General features: G+C 47.4%; 1 pseudogene; it reads left to right on the forward strand.

Annotated features, from left to right (window-relative positions):
• The first annotated feature begins 3202 nt into the window (after positions 1 to 3202).
• LOC106996530 (large ribosomal subunit protein uL23 pseudogene) lies at positions 3203 to 5053 on the forward strand (annotated as a pseudogene).
• Positions 5054 to 5624: the final 571 nt, after the last annotated feature.

Consider the following 5624-nt stretch of genomic DNA (forward strand, 5'->3'; position numbering starts at 1 on the left):
TTTCCCTACACCTTCATTGAGTTTTTTCCTACATTTGTGTCTTAGTCCGTTTTGTGCTTCTGTAACAGAATACCTGAAGCTGGGTAATTTATAAGTAAAAAAGGTCCATTTGGCTCACAATACTGGTGGCTGGAATGTCCGAGATTAGGCAGTTGCATCTGGTGGGGCCTCAGTCTTTTTCACCTCATGGTGGAAAGTGGAAGGGGAGCAAGGGGTGCACCAGAGATCACATAGCAAGAACGACAGCAGGAGGGAAGCCAAGGAACCCAGACTCTTGTTAACTCCTACTCCTGCAGGAATTAATCCATTCCTGTGAGAGCAGAACTCACTCATCCCCATGGAGGACATTAACCTATTCATGAGGGATCCGTCCTCATGACCCAAACACCTTCCACTGGGCCCCACCACCCCACACTGCCACACTGGGGGTCAAATTTCAACACGAGGTTTTGCAGGGACAAACCACATCTAAACCATAGTAATTTGTAGCATAGTTAATTTCTTTTTCACATGATGCATTCTGTGTTGGGATACTCCATATCCCAAATAATTTTATTTAATTTGAATAGAGTTTGGCTTACTCATTTGGCTGTAAAATTCTGCGTGTTTTGACAAATGCGTAGTGGCAGGTATCCGCTATTAAAGTATCATATGGAATGCTTCAAATCCCCACGCCATCGAGCCAATGGCTTCCCATCTGTGTAGTTTGCCTTCTCCAGAATCTCATTAAATGAAGTCACACTGTGTGTATTCTCCTCAGACTGTCTTCTTCCAGTTAGCAATGTGCATGCAAGATTCACTCATGTCTTTGTGTGAGTTGATAGCTTGTTCCTTTCTATGGCTAAATAGTATTCCATTGTATGAATGTACCACAGTTTGGTTATGCATTTTGGGGAGCAAAACCTTCCTCTTCTAACTTTGTTCCAGGGTTGGAGACCTTCAAATTAACTGACAATAGATACATTAATAGGAGAGGCAATATTTGGTTTCTTATTCCACAAGTATTGTAGGACAAAATTCATCAGATGGCAGGATCCAGTTTACAAACAGGTAAAACTAGCCCAAAGACAAGAAACTAGACTAGAATCTGGCCGGGCGCGGTGGCTCAAGCCTGTAATCCCAGCACTTTGGGAGGCCGAGACGGGCGGATCACGAGGTCAGGAGATCGAGACCATCCTGGTTAACACGGTGAAACCCCGTCTCTACTAAAAAAAAATACAAAAAACTAGCCGGCCGAGGTGGCGGACGCCTGTAGTCCCAGCTACTCGGGAGGCGGAGGCAGGAGAATGGCGTGAACCCGGGAGGCGGAGCTTGCAGTGAGCTGAGATCCGGCCACTGCACTCCAGCCTGGGTGACAGCGCGAGACTCCGTCTCAAAAAAAAAAAAAAAAAAAAAGAAACTAGACTAGAATCTGATAACCTGCAAGGGCTATAGATTTCCTTTTATTTATTTAAATTTTTTATTATACTTTAAGTTCTAGGGTACATGTGTGCAACGTGCAGTTTTGTTACGTAGGTATACATGTGCCATGTTGGTTTGCTGCACCCATCTACTCGTCATTTACGTTACGTATAGTTTTCCTCAAAAAAGTTTTTTTTGAGACAGGGTCTGGCTCTGTCTCCCAGGCTGGAGTGCAAAGGTGCAATCTCAGCTCACTGCAACCTCTACCTCCTGGGTGCAAGCCATCCTCCCTCCTCAGCCTCGTGATTAGCTGGGACTACAGGCACCTGCCATCATGCCCATCTAATTTTTCTATTTTTAGTAGACATGAGATTTCACCATGTTGCCCAGGCTGCTCTTGAACTCCTGGCCTCCCAAAGTGCTGGAATTATAGGCATGTGCCCCCACGCCCATCTGACTTATAGTTTTCCATTGAAACATAAAATTTATCTCTGTAGTAACCATTATTTTTGATCATAGATAATCAAAGTAAGATTATTCTTGTTTCAAAAATAAGTCTAGCCTTGTTAGATTTTGCCTGATCATTTATGTAAGTTTAGTAAGAATAAGAGCTGACCACATAGATGCTTTCAAGCTTCCTTGCTGCAAGTTTTCATACAGAATCTCAGATTGGACTTTTAAAGGCCTTATTGAGGCTAAAAGCCAAGCCAAGAACATACTATCAAATTTCAGCTGCAGACCTTATAGCTTTGTGTGAATTCCTCTCTGCTTGAGGCCCTCAAAATAGCCCCAAATTACTGGGCCTACAAGGAAATGACCTTCCTTACTAATCTGTAAGGCTGTGAACCCCATAATCTAGGTATCAGACTGGCTTTTCTCAGAGGGCTTTGTAAGCATTGACTCCATAAAAGTCAACCTTAGTTCCTTACAATTGCTGGTCATAACTGGTCTGAGGTACACTTCCTAAATATGATATTTCAGTAAAAACCTTGATAATATAGCCAAAGTTTCCAATTATGTCCTGTTACAAGGTGAACAGATTCTTACTGGACTTTTGCTAACAACTATATTGTCATGAAAGTAAGAGTATTAAGAATTTCAAAATTCTAGAGAAATCAGGTGGGGAAAAAAAGATAAATGCTCCATTTCTGTTTACAAAAGCATAATCTACTAAAATTGTTGTGAGTTAGAGTTAGCTTGAGAGTGGCCAGGTGTGGTGTGTAATCCCAGCACTTTGGGAGTCTGAGATGGGCAGATCATGAGGTCAGGAGATCAAGACCATCCTGGCTAACATGGTGAAACCCCGTCTCTACTAAAAAATACAAGAGATTAGCTGGCGTGGTGGTGGGCACCTGTAGTTCCAGCTACTCGGGAGGCTGAGGCAGGAGAATGGCGTGAATCCGGGAGGCGGAGCTTGCAGTGAGCCAAGATCGCACCACTGCACTCCAGCCTGGGCGACAGAGCGAGACTCCATCTCAAAAAAAAAAAAAAAAAAAAAAAAAAAAAAAAAAAAACAAGAGTTAACTTAAGAGAAAGAGATTTCTTTTTTTTCTTTCTTTTTTGAGACTGAGTGTTGCTCCGTCTCAATTTCTCAGTGTGGTAGGCAAAAACATGTTTATTAACAGGCCAAAATATCTAGTTTCTCTGTAAAAATAAGAAGCCAAAACTATATAAACTTGAATTACTTATGTTCAGTAATTAATGTTTTAGTATTGTATCTTATTTATAAATGATGTAGATATTTAATGGAAATATTTTACTTAGCTTAACTTTAAGGTTAAAAATTACCAAAAGTATTTTGGAAACTACTATTAGGCAGATTTACTGTAAAAAACTTATTATTGTAATAATGTTTTTCACTTTTCACAAGATGGCACCAAAAATGACGGAAACTCCTGCCCCTCCTAAAGCCCAAGCCAAAGCAAAGGCTTTAAAGGCCAAGAAGGCAGTGTTGAAATGTGTTCACAGCCTCCCAAAAAAAGAAGATCTGCACCTCACCCACCTTCCAACATCCCAAGACACTGCGACTGCGGAGGCAGCCCAGATATCCTGGGAAGAGCGCCCCCCCCGGAGAAACAAGCTTGACCATCATGCTATCATCAAGTTTCCACTGACCACTGAGTCAGCCATGAAGAAGATAGAAGACAACAACATGCTTGTGTTCACTGTCAATGTTAAAGCCAACAAGCACCGGATCAAACAGACTGTGAAGAAGCTCTGGGACGTGGATGTGGCCACAGTCAACGTCCTGATTCGGCCTGATGGAAAGAAGAAGGCATATGTTCGAATGGCTCCTGATTACGATGCTTTGGATGTTGCCAACAAACTTGGGATCATCTAAACTGAGTCCAGCTAGCTGATTCTAAATAGATGTATATCTTTTCACCCTAAAAAAAAGGAAATAATGTTTTTCATAAGAATGACAACTTAAAATCTTAAAGCTTATAGATTTGATTCTAATTATCTAGTAAGTATAATATTAGCTTCTTGCAAGCACTCAAGCAGAATAGAAACTTGTTTGTTGGCCGGGCAGGGGGCCTACCATGAGTATACTGTGAGCAAGAGGACCCTGCAGTGTCCTTAGCTGCCAGCAGGTGGCGCACTGGCACCACACCATGAGCAAGAGGACCCTGCAGTGTCCTGGTCGGCAGCAGGGGGCGTGCTGCCACCACACTGTGAGCAAGAGGATCGTGTAGTGCCCCCAGCGGCCAGAAGGGGGCGTACCCCCACTACAAGGCAAGCAAGAGGGCCCGGCAGTGTCCCCAGTTGCCAGCATCGGGAGTGCTGCCACTACACTGTGAGCAAGAGAGCCCTGCAACGTCCCCAACTGCCAGCAGGCGGCGTGCCGTCACTATACTGCGAGCAAGAGGGCCCTGCAGTGCCCCAACGCCAGCAGGGGGCGCTGGCCACCAGTGTAAGAAAGAGGGCCCTGCAGTTGCTCTAGTTGCCAGCAGGGGGCGCACTGGCACAGCACTGTGAGCAAGAGGGCCCTGTAGTGCGCGACTGCAAGCAGAGGTCACCGGAGCCAGGCTTTTCAGATTACTGATGTTTCGCCCGTCTGTGCGCCGCTCCCCTCGGGGCGTGCATCTCTGCGCCTGCACTGCGCCCCTTCAGGCCCACGCGGCGTGCGTCTCTGCGCCTGCGCCGCGACCCCCCCCCCCCCCCCCCGCCTGCGACTCTGCGCTTGCGCGGTGCCGGCCTGCGACTCTGCGCCTGCGCCGGCCTGCCCCGCGCCTGGCGTGCGACTCTGCACCAGCGCCAGCGTTGTACCTTTGTGAGGGCGGAGCTGCATTCTCCTCAGCCCAGACATTGAGAGCATCACGAGGGCGGAGCTGTGTTCTCCTCTGCACAGACCTCGGGGGTACCGTGAAGACAGAGCAGCGTTCTACTCTGCCCAGACTCTGGCGTGGGGAGCCCCGCGAGGGCGGAGCTGCCTTGTGCTCAGCACGGACGTTGGCGGCACCGCCTCGCTTTGGGACAACTCGGGGCCGCATCCACAGTGAATAAAATCCTTCCTGTTTCTAGCCCTGAATAACGAAGGTCAGAGACTACTTAGAATGGTTCAGTGTGGAAAACGGGAAACCGAAATCCCCTCTGAATCCCGCGCACAGAGGTTCTCTCCACCCAAGGGTTAGGGTTAGGATTTTAGGGTTAGGGTTTTAGGGTTAGGGCGAGTGCGAGCGTTAGAGGGTAGAGGGTTAGAGGGTTAGGGTTAGGGTTGTGAGGGTTAGGGTTAGGGGTTAGGGTCAGGGTTCGGAGTCAGGGTCGGGTTAGGGGCTAGGGTTGGGGGTTAGGGTTAGGGTTTAGGGTTAGGTTTAGGGTTTAGGGTCGGGGTCAGAGTCAGGGTTAGGGTTAAGGTTTAGGGTTAGGGCTAGGGCTAGGTTTAGGGCTTAGGGTTGGGGTTAAGGTTCGGGTTAGGGGTTAAGGGTTGGGGTTGGGGTTAGGGGTGAGGGTTAGGGTCAGGGTTAGAGGTTAGGGTCAGGGTTAGGGGTCAGGGTCGGGTTCAGGGTCGGGGTCAAGGTTAGGGTTAGGGGTTAAGGTTTAGCGTTAGGGGTAGGGTTAGGATTGGGTTAGCGGTAGGGTTAGGGTTAGGGTTGGGTTAGGGTTAGTGTTAGGGCTAGGACTAGGGTTAGGGGTTAGGGTTAGGGTTGGGTTAGGGTTAGGGCTAGGGCTAGGACTAGGGTTAGGGGTTAGGGTTAGGGTTGGGTTAGGGTTAGGGTTTG

This window comes from Macaca mulatta, chromosome X, assembly GCF_049350105.2.
Source record: "Macaca mulatta isolate MMU2019108-1 chromosome X, T2T-MMU8v2.0, whole genome shotgun sequence".
Taxonomy (NCBI): Eukaryota; Metazoa; Chordata; class Mammalia; order Primates; family Cercopithecidae; genus Macaca; species Macaca mulatta.